This window comes from Coenobita brevimanus, unplaced genomic scaffold (genome assembly GCF_032717465.1).
Source record: "Coenobita brevimanus isolate Jiangsu-jjx unplaced genomic scaffold, ASM3271746v2 jjx.HiC_scaffold_1222, whole genome shotgun sequence".
NCBI classification, from domain to species: Eukaryota; Metazoa; Arthropoda; class Malacostraca; order Decapoda; family Coenobitidae; genus Coenobita; species Coenobita brevimanus.
This window is the reverse complement of record NW_027642037.1, coordinates 22,796-40,267: the sequence shown is the minus strand read 5'-3', so window position 1 is coordinate 40,267 and position 17,472 is coordinate 22,796. Positions and strand designations below refer to the sequence as shown.

At 41.7% G+C, this 17,472-nt stretch overlaps 1 pseudogene; it reads right to left on the bottom strand.

Moving 5' to 3' along the window:
- Window positions 1-885: 885 nt before the first annotated feature.
- On the bottom strand, window positions 886-16,566 carry LOC145389526 (small ribosomal subunit protein uS10m-like; annotated as a pseudogene).
- Between the last annotated feature and the right edge of the window lie 906 nt (window positions 16,567-17,472).

The window sequence follows — 17,472 nt, the reverse complement described above, 5'->3', positions numbered from 1 at the left end:
AAGTTGCTGACATCCACAGAAAAATTACTGTTGAAGTTGTTATTTGCAGAAGCCTACTGGATATTAAAATAATGTTTGCCACAGAGAGGTATGCAAACACAGAATCCATCCATCCATCATCCAATCCTACATTGCTCCATGAGGAGCGCAGGAGCCCGGGGCTAGGCAGAAAAGTTCTGGTAATCTGAAAATTTGTACTTATCAAGAAGTCATGATGGAAATGGCAAAGATGAAAAACATCACTGTTTAAAACAGCATTATTTTTCACGTCATTTGCTTAGTTCATATGATGCACGTTTTTATACTGGCATAGAGTACTTTATGTGTGTTCAACTTTTGTGATTCTCTTTTTCAGTGACAAATAAAAGGTACCATATCCAGTCTTTCCTTTACATGCAAAGCCCCACATCCACTGCGAGGCTGGACTGCACTGAATTAGGTCTGGCTTACGGAAAACAAGTCTACAGTATTCATTACATGCCAATTCTCCCACCAGTTCTGAGGTTGGGCTATGTGGAATTTGTTTTGACTAGTGGGAAACAAATCTGTAGTGTCCTTCATTGACTTTCATGCTGCCTGATGTAAGCCAAGTCGAATGGGGCCCAGTAAATCTCACAACCACCTACACACACCTCTGCTCATAAATGCTCAAAAGCCTTTACTGCTTTTGCTGAGTACCTGTACTTCAGCACAAATTACATTATGTAATCTTGTACAATACAATCTACTAAATCCACAAAACTGTCTGAACATAGTGGTTACCAGTTAGGCAAAAGGGCAATGGCCAAAGTTGAAAACATGACAGGATGAAGGACTAAAACAACAACAACTATATATACATTACTAACCTACTGATGAAGCAGTGATGATGCAGGCGTCTGATGATCAAACCGACACTTCTGATGATGGTTTGACATGTTGGGGAAGCTTCTGGAGTTCATGCTGTGGATGATACACTCATTAGCAAAGCAAAAACTATTCAATATTAGGCAATGTCAGCAATAAAAATAAATTACTTGACTGCAATCCAATACACTGATGTTAGTAACAAACCATACAAAGTATGGCTGTATGCACAAGTTAGAGTAAGCACTTCACTCATGCATTAGAAATGATTCTGCTAATTTAGTGCACTCTGGTATGTATTGTTTACTGGCTTCACTTCATAACTCTAAAGTTCATGACATGGCACCTGACACTCCATAGCTATGCACTCCAATGCCCAGCAATTTCATTACCAAATAATATTTTCTTACACAACAGATGGGAGCACCCATCATCCACTCACTCAGTGATGTACTGCCTTCGGGTCTCTCTACACTACGTGACAGGCCAAATGGTTTCTTGTGAACCAAGAAACCATTTATAATGTTGGGTTGGGTAGTGCCTCGCTATGCAGTCCCTTATCCCTGGGGTCACACTCAATTACCTCATCCCCGGTCTTTTTCGGTCTGCCTCTTACAACCCTACATCAGATGTTCACTCTTCTCACCTTCCCCACCCAACTGTCATTCTCCATCCACTCCCCATGCCCAAACCATCTCAATCCATCCCTCCTCATCACAACACCAATGCACTCCAGTCCCATCCTTCCTCTCAACTCTTCAATCATAATCCCCCCACGACTAGAAGAAAATGACAAATCCCATTTTGCCTTCATCCAAGTGTAGGGACCTGAGATTAGGCTACCATTAATTCAGACCAGAGCCCCTGGTGCCTCAACATGACAGAAAAACCCCTGGCCATCTCCTGGACTTCAACCACAGCATATGCCACAATATGCTCTGACCAGGGCACTCTACTAATTGCACCACCAGATGTAATTTACTTGGACCTGGTAGGGGTGGGGGAATGGGGACTTATTGCATAATGATTCCTGACCTTCAGCTCAGATGCACAATGTTCACAACCACCCTGGCTTTCATTCATCAAACATTCACATTTCAACAATACGCTTAAATGGTTCTCACCCTGGTAACTTTCATAGCGACACCCTCTGGAAGATTACGCTGGATATACTCAAGGTAGGTGTAGCAGTAGACTGTGTGAGGCGCGGGAGTGATAAAGTGAGGAAATGGGTTCTGGCTTCATACTGCACTCGGTGTTTCTTGTGGATGTGCACCGACTTCAGTAATGTCCACCGTTTTATGTGCTTTGTGGGCCAAGCTCTGTGAAAGATATAAGCTTTTATACTGATTTATATTTTTCTCTATTGGGCTATAGAGTTACTTGTGGAAAGGCATACAGATATTTCTTAAACTATATTTCAGTTAAACAGGGAGGCTTGATCCTGCAGCTGGATACCTTCACATGGTGGAACTGACATAGCAAAAACTGCCTGGTTATTCAAACATTCTCAACTCCATCCCAATCCCCCTAAAAGAGGATGGTGAACTGTAAGAGAAATCCAGTTTCAATCTACAGTCCACCCAGATCACATTCAGATAAACCTGGGGTCACAAGTTCACAACAACAACAACAACAACACAGAGGATTCAACTTTTGTCTTATGGCTTACAGCCTTGGTGGGGAGAAGCTGAGTTTTCAAGTCTGTAATTACTGAAACTTTTTTTTTTAACCTAGGGATAAAGGAGACTAAATGCCACCAATGAATTCCACATGTTTCACAAGAAGCTACCAAAAGAGGTGAGAGTAGGAGTTTGGAAGTACTGTGCCCCCTCCCCCTTTGAGAGATACGACACGCTCACCACCCAACACCTGTGCTTTGAACAACCTCATTCCTCTTATACCATGTAAGGGGAGAATGTACAACTGCAGATGAAATTACCACTTCACTCTTTCGTCAAATGGTTAGGTGACCCCACCATAACATTCTGAAACTTTGCTGGGCACCACAGATTGCACCACTGGGTTTTAAAACTCACTGTTCACTAACCTCATTATTTATCCTACTGATTTATAGTATTGAAATGTATCAATATTTATGCCTATAATTCTACCTCAAGATTTCTTTCTCCTTGGCACAAAACAGATGCAACAGCCTTCTTAAACATTTTCCCACCCTATGTGAATGCAAAAAAACTGCTCTAAAATGATGGTGATACTGCCACAATTACAATGCTACTGAATAAGGTAGGTATAAGACTAATCTACTGCCTATCTTTAGCTAACAACCTTTATCCACTACCCAGAAAATGTTACAAAGACAATGAAGGTGTGTAAAAATTAGTCACCAAGTCTCTACGATTACATATTGTTTGTATTACAGTATTTCTTCTGCCTAAAGACATTTACATTCAGCTAGGGCAAGATTTAGGATGGGGGTTGGTAGAGATATGTTTACCATGTTGAATAAAACCATCTGAAGGTAACAAGAACAAACTATAAAAGGACGAAGCCATATGGAAAGGTTACGTATAAATGAGGCTTGGGGTGGAAGACAATGAAGTGACCTTATGATTAACAGGAAGGTAGGTGGTGGCGACCATCATCCACTCACTTGATGTAGTGCTGCTTACTTCCTTAGCTTTTATCATTCTTTTTCTGTGCCTGCCCTCCTCTCTTCCTGTTTCTCCTATCTTTCCTGTCACTTCTTATGCCTTTTCTTTCCTTTACAGGTGGCTTTACATTGAGTGACAAGCCAAATGGTTTCCTGTAAGCCAAGAAACCATTTACAACGCTGGGTGGTAACCATATAACCAAACCATACGTGCTCCCTACGTGTCAACAAGTGGGTTGGTGGAGGGTTGGTGCCCCTCCCTGTAAAACAACTAACTCAGTGTCAAATGGCCACCCTTTAGGGGATTATGGTGTCTGGCAAATAGATAGAATGAGCATAAGTAAAAGAGGGTCACAGTGTCAAGACAATGGGGACATAAAGAGAGAGAGAGAGAGAGAGAGAGAGAGAGAGAGAGAGAGAGAGAATGTGTGTGTTTAGGGGCTCTGAGTTTTGCTTCCTCATTCTCCAGTGTTTCTTTGGATGTTATTCATGGAAGTTGGTATTTATCAACTTTTTATGTTCACCAAAGGATTGCTTAAAAAAAACTGCACTGATATTTTTGCAACTTAAGCACATATGACGTAGTTCATTTACATAATGTTTTTGACATATCAGATAGAGCCAGGATATCGGGGGCTTGAATGGTGAGCGAATCGAAGCGTGGCCCATTGGATCGGGCAAATTTGGCCTGTCTGGACGTTGTTACTGTGCACTCTGCCCTAGGGTGGGAAAGGAGGTCCGGATGATGATGATGACTGACCTTTTTCCCACATGGCTAGGGTAAGGTATGATCCTTAACATAATGGATGGATGGAGAAGCTGCAATGAATTATAAATGATATGAAATTGGAGATGCTATGGAACACTTGGAATGAGGAGATGCCAAGAGAGGGGTGGAAAAGTAGTAAGACCAACCCTCCACCCACCTATGTCTCTGTTATGCAATCTTCTCCTCCCCCATCAGGAGCACAGGGGCCTGGGATGGGCTAATTAATTTAGATAATTAAAGCAAGAGTCATTATATCACTCACACTTGAATGGTATTCTGTATGCAATAAACCCCAACTACATCTCATATTTAAAGCCTGATGTGTCACATATGGTTAATAAGACAAAAAGTAGGTTGAACTAACATGTCCTGAACTGTACTTCCGAGGTGAGATGCAGCGGTGGAGAGGAAGGTGAGGTATGATGGTAGCACCGCTGGGTCATGTCCTCGGCACTCCACATCAATTACGCTATACAGACGGTCAGGCTCACCATCATCCACAACCTGCAATAATATCATTACCTATTAACACTTTCACTCCAGTGATGTACTTTATGTTTCTGCTAGCCCTAGATGATGTTATTTAGCCAAGGCAACACTTTTTCACAGTGGAAGGCAAACAACGTATACCTTCAGCCCTTTGCCAAAGGTTAAAATATGCTGCATTAATAAATTTGTCTAGTTTTAGCAAGAATACAATAAAAATGTCACCTGACCAAAGGTGTTAAGAGGAAAAGCTGGTACCGTAACTACTGATCAACATCTTTTTCTTGTCACACACCAGTACAGGGTAGTTACATAAGTCTTGTCATACACAGTCATTCATAATTAAACATGCCTGATATACTGTACAGCATATATACAAAATATTGTATCCAACTGGAAAAATTAAGCCAAAAAACATAGTACAGTGCTATACTGTACACTTACAACACAATGACATACATCTGCAAACTCTGGTTATATGCAGGATTGTCATTACTTACTTGATTAACTCTGTGATTTACAGAAATCTATCTATCTATCTATTGCCAGACGCCTCAATCCCGTTTAGGGTGGCCAAAAACAAATCGCCTCCAAGTCGCCCTGTCCCCCGCCATTTCACTGCCCCGCTCCCAACTCACACCCCCCTCTCTCATAATTTCCCTGTTCTTTCTCTAACTCTGTCTATAAGTATCCTACCATACACTTTTCCTATTATACTAAGAAGACAAATGCCCCTATGATTACCACACACTTCTTTTTCCCCTTTTCCTTTGTACAAGGGAATAATTTTATGGTATAACTAACAGCTAAACAGAGCATCTTCACACTGCCTTGTATGCAAACAATATCCATATTAAAATTATAAAACATAAAAGAGAACATTAGGCTGACAGAGATGTCAAAAAGTCTCTTAAGCCCACAAGACTGTGGCCACAAGGGCAGTACTGTATTATCAGCTTGGGATGCCTTTTAGCACCTCTTCCTTACTAGTTCACTTTTGAAAAAAAGACATCAATATTCTTTATGTTATGTAAGCAGTATACATCAATAATAAAGACATGAATGACATACTGTAACAGGGTGTATAAAAGCCCGCACTGCCTAGATGCAAAGAGGGGACCCTGTCTTTGGCTCAGTGGTAACGTGTGCGTGTATCAAGCACGAGGGTCTGAGATCGAATCTTGGTCAGACCAGTGATTAATTTGTTAAGTTTCAGTTCGGTTATTACAATACCACTGTATATTTGAGTGTAATGTACTGTGCAAATTAAATAAATGAGTATGAGTACCAGGAAGTCTCCTAAGCTGACGAGACCATAATCAAATGGCAATATTCATATGCTGTCTATCATACAGTACTGGAAGATGCTAAAGATATTGGAAGATGCTAAAGGTGATCAGAAAGAAATTATTATTCTCATATATTATTCTCTTTAGGGAGAAACATCAGCATCATCATCACCATTAAAATCACAATCATCATTACCATCTTCTTGGCCCTTTTTTCCACTTAAAGACAGGGTTATGTAGGATCCAGAAACAAGGAAATAATAAGTACAAAGGTGATAGAATTATGAACTTTTGTTATTCTTACTCAGTGCAACTTTGCTTATTCACTCTAACCAGGCCTATATGTATTCTGCCTATCTTATCTTGGCCTAAAACTGCCATCTCCATCTTGCATTTTGATCAGTATCATGAGATTAACAATTGAATATGGAGCAAGTCATAATAAAGTGCTATGGAAATGGTGTAGAACCATACTATTGCTGTTATAGAAAAATAAGCTGTAACAAGAGATTAACACTAGATTATGGTGCTAGTTACAAAGAAGTGCTATGGAAGGGCTGTACAACCTTAGTTACGTATACTGTCTTACTTTGCAATGAAGTGGAAAGAAGCTAAGTTATGGCAGACATACTGTAGACCAGCCTGTGCTTACCACAAGCTGGTTAGTGTCCTTCCTCGCTTTGTCTTCCGACAGCTATGCATCAGTCATACAAGCTCCATTAAACACTGTGACAAATTACATATTTTCGTTAGAAAAATGTACATAATCATGGGCCCTAAGAAGATCAGTGAGTCAGCTGGAGCTAAAAGGAAAGCAGTGAGAACAGAAATGCCCCAACCCCAAGCATCTCCCCAGCCCCAAGCATCTCCTCGTCCAAAGAGACAGAAAAGAGAAAAAACACCAGAAGGGCAGTTTCCTACAGTTTTCATGGAAGGTGACTCCCCTTCCAAAAACTAAAACCCCTCCTCCTCCTCTCCATATGCATCCACTTAAGCCATCAGCTCTCCTCAGGACTGGTAAGATGCAGTGAAATTTTTATGTATATAATCTACAGGGTATATGTCTTTATTTTAAAGGTTTTATGTACAGATTAATGCAAAATACATTGTTTCTTATGGAAAAAAATGATTCGGTTTTCAAACAATTCGCAACTCGTACAGCCTCCAGGAAAGAATTGTGTACGAATTCCGGGGTTCTACTGTATACAGGATGATGAAGATGGTATACAGTATATATATACTGTATACAGTGCTGCACACCCTCGATTTAATGAACTAACTGGTACCAGACCCCTGATGTTAAAGCCGATAGTTCATTAAAGCAAAACACCATGCTGTTCGGCAATTTCCCAGGTGTCATGGCTTTTACCGAACAAAGATCGTTAAATACAGATCATCGTTTTGCCGTAGTGTCGTACACAATCAGAGACAGCTAGGTCTGAATGGTCTATCTATCTATCTATTGCCAGACACCATAATCCTGTAAGGGGTGGCCATTTGACTTTGAGTTATTGGTTTTACGGGGAGGGGCACTAACCCTCCACCAACCCACTTGTTGACACGTAGGGAGAACGTATGGGTTGGTTATATGGTTGCCACCCAGTGTTGTAAATGGTTTCTTGGCTTACAGGAAACCATTTGGCTTGTCACTCAATGTAAAGCCACCTGTAAAGGAAAGAAGAGCAACAAGAAGTGACAGGAAAGATGGGAAATATAGGAAAAGAGGAGGGCAGGCACAGAAAATGAATGATAATGGCTAAGGAAGAAGTAGGCAGCACTACATTCATGACGTCACATGATGGTGTGGTAGTAACAGCACACTGTGACTGCAAAGCTGGTCAAGGTGAAGATTATTTTTGTTTGGATATTATTCATATCAAAACACAAACAATATTACAGTAAAAGTCCAATTCTTCGGCATCCAATTCCCCGCAAATCTGACATTTCGGCAGTTTTGAGAAATAGTCCCATTTACGAAAATCTCTGATCATTCAGCAGATTTTCCGATTTTTCGTCAGTCTTGAAATTCTCCATGAGTCCTTAGAGCCTGTTGCAGGACCTTCTACTGCTGGGGACTTCTTCCAGCAGTAGCAGAGTCCAATCAACCCCTTCTATTGTACATATGTAATTAAGGAACCTACTATAAGTTTAGGTAAGTGCATGTGAACTTGTAGGCCTACTGTACCATTACATTTATATACAGTATGTTCACTAATTTCTTTATTTTTCATATTCATGTATAGTACTGTATTCATTACAGTATTGTACAGTATCAAACAGTATACAGTACTCTCTCCAAGCACATTTGTAATGATATGAGTGGTGATGATAGTGTTCACCAAAACATATAAGGTATTGAGTGGGTAGGGTTTTTGATAATTCGGCAATTTTGATTTTTCGGCACTAGCCTGGTCCCATAGATGCCGAAAAATAGGACTTCTACTGTATTATGTGGTTTCTATAGTTATTAGATAGTAGTTCAGTATTTGTTTTTATATTCATGATTCTTATCTTACAGTAGTTGGCATTTCTGAACACAAAATCCAATTCTCCATAACAGTTACACATCCTTCCCCTCAACTATCACCTTTTTGGGTGCACCACCACCTGTCCCACCCCTCCATTCATTCAACAATATTTACAAATGCTTCTGTCCCCCACCACAACAACTTTAGTTTCCTGCCAATAACCCGAACCCATGAATCGACAGTACCCATTCTACCCCATTTCAGCCAAATACTCATCCTACTGCACTCTTCCACCTTTTCTAATCTTTTTTACCTTTATTACTACCCATTCTACCTATTCTCCCACCACTACAAGCAGCCAACACCCTGCCACAGGTCTAAAAAATAAAAAATGCTTTTTCAAGCTCACCATTCCCACAACACACACACAATCGTAACCCCAACATAACCTTCTCTTCATCTACCATTCTTTTCCTTTCCTGGTACACTTTTTTCTGCACTACATTCCTATTCATTAATCCTACAGCACCTTCCACCCACCATAAATTCAGATCTTGAAAAACCCGAACCCAAAATCACCACACAACACCAAGCCAGCCACCTCACTTTTCCAATTACCTTATCCACCCATTCATTTCTCCCTTTTATTCCCATTCATCACCTTTTAGCACATTTCCCTACCTCTACATGCACCCATTTCTCCAGCTCACAGCCAGCCAAAAAATGCATTTCCAACTCACCACCCTACTTCCCAGCTCAATTTCCACTACTTCCACAAGCTCTCTCCCCTAAACTTCCACCTTATTGACTAAACCTTTTACCCCACTACCCTCCTTTCCACCCACATTAATTCATAGATGCTTCCACTTCCTCCAAATACAATTTTAGTTCTTGCAAACTCACAATGCACCAGGATGATGACGTCACAAATGTTTGTGACGTCAATCGAAAATACCCTATTCTTATTGCTGCTTCTATCCCTACATCTGTCACACCAGTCCCTGTTATGAACACTTCTTTACACCTCTCTATGTCATCGTCTCTTTGTTCATGCCCCTGTTCCTTGTCTGATTCTATTACTCCACACAGTACCAGGTTATTTAGCCTACTTTTTTCAGTGTTCTTCCTCTCTAACAATCTCAAGTACTGTTTCAGTAACCTGTTTGACTAGACTTTCTTTTGCATTTCCATATATTTCATCCACTATATGTTCTAATGCACTAAACCTCTCCTTCAAAACTTCCATTTCCTCCTTTACCTTGGTATTACATCTCATGCAATACCATATGGCTTTGTCACCACTCCGGTCCAGCATCCTATATTCTTCAACAGACACCTTGACTTCCATTATGAATCCATGTCCTGCAATTATCACATTTTAAGCCATACTGGCCACCTCTCACCTTTTTGTGGCAGCTTTCCACAGATATCCACGTCTTTCTCGGAGTCATCTGATCCCGTGATGTTGTCCCTCCTACTTTGTGTGGGTTCCATATTTTCTTCATTTCCTGCCTCCCTCCTCCTTGGCGTTGTGTCTCTTCTTCCTCGATTACTCATTATCTTCTTGCATGCAGCTTGAGTCGGCTACACAACACACAAAATACCATTGTAGCCACGAGCAAATGGTCGCAACCTCATCCTCGCCAGTCATACTAAGCACCACCCGTCTGAGGGCGCACGAAATGGACGCCGTGGCAGTAAACCGCGGTCAGTTCAAATCGTTTCCTGATGTCCGTCGACTACACTCGTATTCTGAAGTGAAAGGGACTAATTCATAGGACTATAGTCATAAAGCGCAGCGAAAGGGTTATGTCAGATTAGTGTAGGTTCAGTTACGTTAGATTAGTGTGGGTTGTTAATGGTAGATTAGCGTAGATTGTTACATTAGATAAGAAAAATGCAAGAATTATCATCCTGAGAATTACGTTAGATTAAAGAAAAAAAAAATGTAAGAATGATCATCTATTACCAATTTGGAAGACCCTGGTCCTCCCTAAACTGGAGTACCCGTCTCAGCTGTGGTCTCCACACAAAATTGGTGAAATTCAGCAAGTGGACAGAGGGTCTTCACCAGAAAACTGAGACTCATCGGTCTAGATATACAGATGGCAGTTTTGGGCTGTTTAAAGTGAAATGAGTAAAGCAAACTTTGAGCTTTTGAAATCGGCGGGTTGGCGCCAAAATTCAGCAGGTGCGCGTGGATAAGAATGTTTTATTTTTTTTATTTTTTCTTTCACTGCAACCAAGGTAGGGAAATATTAAACTGGAAAAAATTGGACCAAACAAGTCTTTTTCGGTTAATAGTAAGTTGCTAATGGACATTTTATGAATGCCAAGCAGATCCCGACGCCATTTTGAGAGAGCAGGACAGCGTGGTAAGCATCCGACTTTAATTCACCTTCTTTTATTAGTCACAGTTAATTTGCAAGCATTACTTTATTTACTGATTTTAGGTAGGCTATTGGTGATCACTTGGAGGTGGGTATGGTAGGGAAATAGTTTAATGGTGACGCTTTTCAGATAATTGATGAGATTGGGGGCTGGGGACGCCGAAGAATTGGCTTCGTAAGTATCCGTCCTAATTCAAGTTTTTGACTACTTACACATGTTTTGCCCCCTTTATTCTTGTTACTAGTTTTAGTAAAGGTAATAGAGATAACTTTGAATGAGGTATCATAAGGGTTATTGGTGTTTTGAGATGGTAAATGGTGATGGATGAACAGACGCCTAAGAGGCCGGCGTCTCACGTGAACAGATGCCAAAGAGGCCGGCGTCCCACGTACTTGGCTTTGATTTCAACCATTTTCAACCAAGTTAGCTACATTATTGCACTTGTTAAATTTAGACAAGTTAATATTGTTTAGAGGTTAGAATGGTCAGGAAGTTTTATTGTTTTATGGTGTAAAATTGTTGACTGCTTTTCAGGTTACGTCCCCATCTGAAGGGAGAAACCTGTATTTCGTCCCGGCAAGGATGCTGCACCGCACCAGTTCCCTTCCTTCCCATATACAGGATACAGGTAATTGACTTACGTTTATCTACTTAGTATAATTAGATAACAGCCGTTTGCACTGATGGTGCAAAAGCAATGACAGGCCCAGTAAAAGGTGTTTTGGCTCTTATTAGAAACGTTGCTCCATCAGGCAGACACTTGCCTTAATAGACGTGCACTTGCAGTAATGAGGATGCCATGCGAACTAAAGTTATGCTGGATGAGGTATTCAAGGTGGTAAATTTCATCAGAGCTAGACCACGAAATTCGCAGCTGCGTACGGCTCTGCTAGGAGATGGGGCCCAGTCATAGTGCTTAGTTACTGCACACGGAGGTGCGCTGGTTATCCCGCGGCAAAATTCTTTCACGTGTGTGTGATACGAAAGATGAGTGATCTTTCTTACAGGAAACAGCTTTTCTCTGTTAAATAGTGACGAAGTCTGGTCAGTGAAACGGCTATCTTACTGTACAGATGTTTTTAAAACTAAATGAACTGCACTTGTCATTGCAAGGCTCAGATGTGACATACTGAAGGTTCAGGACAAAATTGAATCTTCTCAAAGTAAACTTTTAGGTTGATTGTGCAAAGGCAAAACAAAGTGAATGTTTTCCAACTCTTCATCTGTTCCTGACTAAACATTCCTTGCAGTTGGATGGAAGTTCAGGAGAATGCATTGTTCACCATTTAAAGCAATTAAGTAATACTTTGAGGGAATAATTTCTCAGGCAGGCAGACCCTCTGTCCATTTATGGATTCTGGTTCTGTAATAGGACAAACCCTGTCTGTGAAGGAAAATTAGCAGCTGATTGAAATTTTAATAGATCAAACGCTCAGAACAACATTTGATAAAGACTCGCTGCATACCTTTTGGGCAAAGCTCTTGCACGAGTATCCTGATATTACAAAACGAGCAATGAAACATCTGATGCCATTTGCAACACCGTATAGGTGTGAAGCTGGTTTCTCACGCTATATTGCCACTAAAAACAAATACACAAGTTGGAAGCAGAACCTGATAAAGCGCCTGCAACTAAGAAGCATCCTTTCAGATAGTCTGTCACCAAAAGCAAGCCCATACATCACACTGAAGACTGTAAGAATGACGAAGCTATGCAATGATTTTCAGTTGATTCACATCATTAAGTGTGTGTGTGTGTGTGTGTGTGTGTTTTCCCGCGCGCGCCAAGAAGCGACAAATTGTGTGTTTTCCCGCGCGCGCCAAGAAGCGACAGCGATTGCGTGTGTTTTCCCGCGCGCGCCAAGAAGCAACAGCGATTGAGAAGCGTTCCGGCAGATGTTAAAGTTTGGGAAACACTCTTAGATTTCAGTTAAGGAAATCTTCGTGTTTTTACGAGAATAAATGTAAGAAAGTGTAGATAATTATCCACCTATAAGTCTGTATATATTGACTTCTTGCGGGTAATTTATGTACAATAATATGCCTGCTAGTGTTAGATAAGCAAATGGAGATAACTAGGATATAAATGTTAAGGGAATTTTTATGTTTTAAGATGAAATTGTGTTACTGTGAGGTGATGAAAGTTATCTTGATATCCTGATCCATTTTTCTACCTTGTTACAGCCTCTTTATTCACCTTTTTCTGTTATTCATGTTAAATAAGTTATATAATAGGGATAAAGAGGATGAGAGTATGGTAAAGAAATTGGTGTTTTGTGATAAATTATTGACAGGAATAGATAGATTTTAAGTTATTTCTAGTTGCAGCTATTTTATGAACACGTTCCTGTTTACTGGTAATTATAAGTAAGTGGAAATTAGGATTGATTGAGGATATAATTGGTGCTATTGTGAGGTGAAGTCTAAGAAAGTTGTTAAGTCCCCATCTCTAATTCCACCTTTGACCTACTTTGTACAGCTTATCTATTCAGCTATTGTGAAATCAGTTAATGGAGGTAATAAAAAGGTGAGTATGGATAGGGTATTTAAGTGATTATACCCTTTGTACCATAACTTGTCCTAAAAGTGTCACATCTCCGCCTTGAATACTGGGTTTTAACGAGAGATTAACCCAAGAATACGGTGCCAGTCACGAAGAAGTGCTATGGAATGGATGTAGAGCCGTAGAATTGTCTTTTTCTATCATTAAGCTGTGTGAAATATGCTGCAAAGGACAAATATCTCAGCCAAGTTAGTGTAAAAACAGTATAGTTATTTATTGATCGTTTTTAAGTCGTTTCAAATTTCGTCCAGTAAGTTACTCTTTATCCCGTTCTCTTCTAGGAGATGTGGAAGGTAAGAAAAGAGTAAGATGCTAAGACAGGAAGAAGGAAGGAGCAAGAGACAAAGAAGATGGATGAAGAAAAGGAAGACAGTACGGAGGAAGGGTGGAGACCAGGGAGACGAAAAGGATAAGGGCAGAGGAACCGAGAAGCCAATGAGAGAGAGACTCAAGAAGAGGAGGAGGAAGGGTAGGAAAACAGGAGCAAAGAAGACTGGCAGGAGGAGTGTAGGAAGGCACGGAGGTAAGGATGTAGTGAATGGAAAGTATACAAGGACTGGAAGGAGAAGGGAGTGTAGAAAAAAGGGAAGACAGCAGGATAATAACTGGGGTTTTAGGGGAGGAGGAGGGTGAAGGAGGCTAGAAGGTCAAGAAAACAGGAGGAAAGGAGGATGGCAGGAAAACAGGACAGGACGTAGGATATAAGGAAAACATGTAGGACTGTACGAGACAAGGAAAAAAGAATGGAAGAGAAGAACACACAAAAAGACAGTAGGAGGATGAGGGATGATAATTGGGTGAGGAAGGTGAGAAGTGTTAATATTGGGGGTGGGGTTATGAGGGGTAGACCGAGAAAGACATGGGACGAGGTCTTTAAGTGTGACCTTAGGGTTAAGGGACTGAACAGGGAGGCTGCAATGGGTCGTGCAGCGTGGAGAGCCGCCATTAGGTGACCAAGGCCGACACATGCAAGCATGTTGGGGCCTTTAAAAACGAAACGAAACGAGGATGCTTGGAAGACAGGAGAGAGGCTGTACAAGACAAGGAACTTAGAGGTATTTTGCGCACACTGTTATGCTTACTAATGTTTGAGAAGTGAATGGAGATTAGTAGGATATATGTGAAGATAATCTTGGTGTATTATGTGATGATTTATTGTGAGAGGTACACAGAAGATGGTTATTATTATTATTTATTATTATTATTGTTGTTGTTTTGTGATGTGCGATTTTTCTGATTACTCATGTAGATTTTTTCCTGTTGTAATTTCCATTGATATATTTGCATTATTATTGCTGTTGTCTTGTATATGTATATGGAGTACAGAGAGTGGATAGGATACGAAATAATGTGATTCATGAAAGACTGACGAAGAGAGTGTATGTGAGTGAGGTGGAGGGGGAAAGAGGGAGGGGGAGGCCGAGGATGAGATGGAGGGATGGGGTGGAGAGGTATATGAGAGAGGGGGGTGTGAGCTGGGAGCAGGGGAGTGAAATGGCGGGGGACAGGGCGACTTGGAGGCGATTTGTTTGTGGCCACCCCAAACGGGATTGAGGCGTCTGGCAATAGATAGATAGATAGATGAAAGTCGCAGAGTGAGGAAGTTTGTGGACACCAGAATCGAAGAGAGTGTACTGAGATGGTATGGTCATGTGGAGAGAATGGATAACAATAGAGTGGTGAAAAAGGTTAACCTGAGTGAATTTAAAGGACGGAGGAGGAGAGGTAGGCCAAGGAGAAGGTGGAGGGATATGGTGGATAAGTGTGTGAGGAAGAGAGGTATGGAAGTTGGTGAGGCTAGGGACCTGACAAGAGATCGAGCTGGCTGGATGAATTTGAAGGAGGGAGGAGGCGAGGTAGGCCAAGCAGAAGGTGAATATTGTGAGAAGTGCATGATCAGGGAATTGGCAACCCTTTTTTTAATGTGACAGTGTCCAGATTGACTATTGGATATGTTTAGGCTATGTGAAGCCACAGAACATGTTGAATGTTTTTGCATAATTATCCGATACAGCCAGGATTCCGTGGGCTTGAATGATGAGTGAATGGAAGCGTGGCCCATTGGATTGGACAAATTTGGGCTGTCTGGACATTTCTACTCCTCACCCTGCCCTGGGTGGGCAAGGAGGTCCCAATGATGATGATTATAAAATAACAGAACAGAGGGAGGAAAAATATAAAAAATAATCCGTACACCAGATGACAGGTGCTTGTTAACCTTGCAGGGAATCATGGGTAGATGGCAGTTTTAGGCCAAGTTAAATTAGAAGGAGTATGTAACCTTTTAACCCAGCCATTGAGTTGCGTTTGATCCCAGGAGGATGCCGGCTCAACTCAATGCCGGTCCCAAGCCCGGATGAATTGGGGAGGGTTGGTGTCAGGAGTGGGTGTCCGGCCGTAAAAATTTGCCAAGCCCAGACATGGTATGGTTTACCGTACCGTTTAGCTGACTGAATATCAGGTGTTTTCCCTGGCTGAGTCATGTCCCCCCCTCCCTCCCCTTTACCTCTCTCTCACTGTCTCTCTTCGTGTGAGGTCTGGATGGTTGGGTACTTAGAATAGCCCACACATACATAGCCTCCCAGTTTCTGTCAAATTGATGTCGTCTCGCCATGCTTGGTAGTTGTGTGGGGATGGTCTTCTTACGAGGGGGTCGCTAAGAAGGGGTCTTAAATGTGATGCCCTGGCCCTAGGTTGTACTGCGCGAACCCACAACTGGCACGTAAGGTGAACGGCGAGATGTCACAAAGGGAGGACGTTCCGGCAATCACATGCACTCGGCCCTTGCGTGTGACAATCACGTGGTTGTTTTTTTTATATCTTTTTCCATTGAATAATGTATTTTCAATTTTGATTTTAGTAATTTTTATCACAAATGTTTATTATGTGCCGTGTGGGTGTTGGATGTACCTGAGAGGACGCTTTTGAGGCCATAACCCCTGGGTACAACAAACAATCGGACTATATGCCATTTTCACCCTGCCTGGCACCATATCTGTGGGGTCATCAACACCTAAGGCACTGATGTCATTCCTGATGGTGTCGGACTTGTTGAATTGAGTATAGTCTGGGCCGATGTGTTGCTCGTTAATCAGGGCACCAGCACTTATCTGAATGTCATACGTGGGACGCTGATACATATTTCACATCCACCCAGTCTTCACACACCATTGCTCTGATGGCTATGGTTCACACTCCATTGCTCTGATGGCTCTGGTTCACTCCATTGCTCTGATGGCAATGATTTATGCACCATTGCTCTGATGGGCATGGCACCCCAAACACCCCTTGAGTTAGATCGCTTTTGATCACAGCCACATGTACCACCTGAATATTCTGTAGTAACTGGCAAGCCTTTAGAAAGGCATTTGTGTGTGTGTGTGTGTGTGTGTGTGTGTGTCTTCCAGGGTGCCTCCATTAGCTTCCTAAATGGATGAGATTTTTAATTGTTAAAAATGTCACCAAGCTGCTAGGTTTCCAGATTAGATGTACTTTTATATATTATAAAAGTACGATGTCACCGAAACGTCACCAAGGTATTCTAAAGTACGATGTCACCAAAATGTCACCAAGCTACACTGTATAAAAAATATATCCGGATAAAGCCTGTGGTATGGGCCAGCTTGATTCGCTAGCTAGAACTTTTTCGATGCACATTGGTTTGGAAGGTGCTAAGCGTGCACCAGCGGGGATTGCTTTTCGGCCAGCATTCGATTCCGTTCCCAGCGTGAGCTTACAATTCCACACACACACCAGTTCCTGTTCCTGGTGTGGTTTCTTTGCGTCACACCCACCAGTTCCTGTTCCTGGTGTGGTTTCTTTGCGTCACACCCACCAGTTCCTGTTCCTGGTGTGGTTTCTTTGCGTCACACACACCAGTTCCTGTTCCTGGTGTGGTTTCTTTGCGTCACACACACCAGTTCCTGTTCCTGGTGTGGTTTCTTTGCGTCACACCCACCAGTTCCTGTTCCTGGTGTGGTTTCTTTGCGTCACACCCACCAGTTCCTGTTCCTGGTGTGGTTTCTTTGCGTCACACCCACCAGTTC